This window comes from Molothrus aeneus, chromosome 13 (genome assembly GCF_037042795.1).
Source record: "Molothrus aeneus isolate 106 chromosome 13, BPBGC_Maene_1.0, whole genome shotgun sequence".
Classification (NCBI taxonomy): Eukaryota; Metazoa; Chordata; class Aves; order Passeriformes; family Icteridae; genus Molothrus; species Molothrus aeneus.
In genome coordinates, this window is record NC_089658.1 from 17,920,876 (window position 1) to 17,921,248 (window position 373).

Consider the following 373-nt stretch of genomic DNA (forward strand, 5'->3'; position numbering starts at 1 on the left):
GCCCCTTCCGCCGCCGGGGCCGCGGCGTGGCCCCGCCGCCCCGCCCCGCAGCCGCCTCCGCCCGCCCCGCGCCGCGCCGGAGCTGTCGGTCCGTGCGCCGCCGGGAGCGGGGGCAGCGGGCGGTTGTGCCCCGTTACGTGCGGACGGGGAGAAGGGACGGAGGTCTGGGGGAGCGGCGCCTTCCCCTCCGGTAGTGACCGGAGATAATTACAGAGGACAGTGGCATCTTCCCCTCAGGCAGAGACCAGGAGCTGGGTTCAGGGGGCAGTGGCATCTTCCCCTCAGGCAGAAGTCGGGAGCGGGGTTCAGGGGGCAGTGGCATCTTCCCCTCAGGCAGAGGCCGGGAGAAGGTTCGTGGAGAATAGCGCCTTCC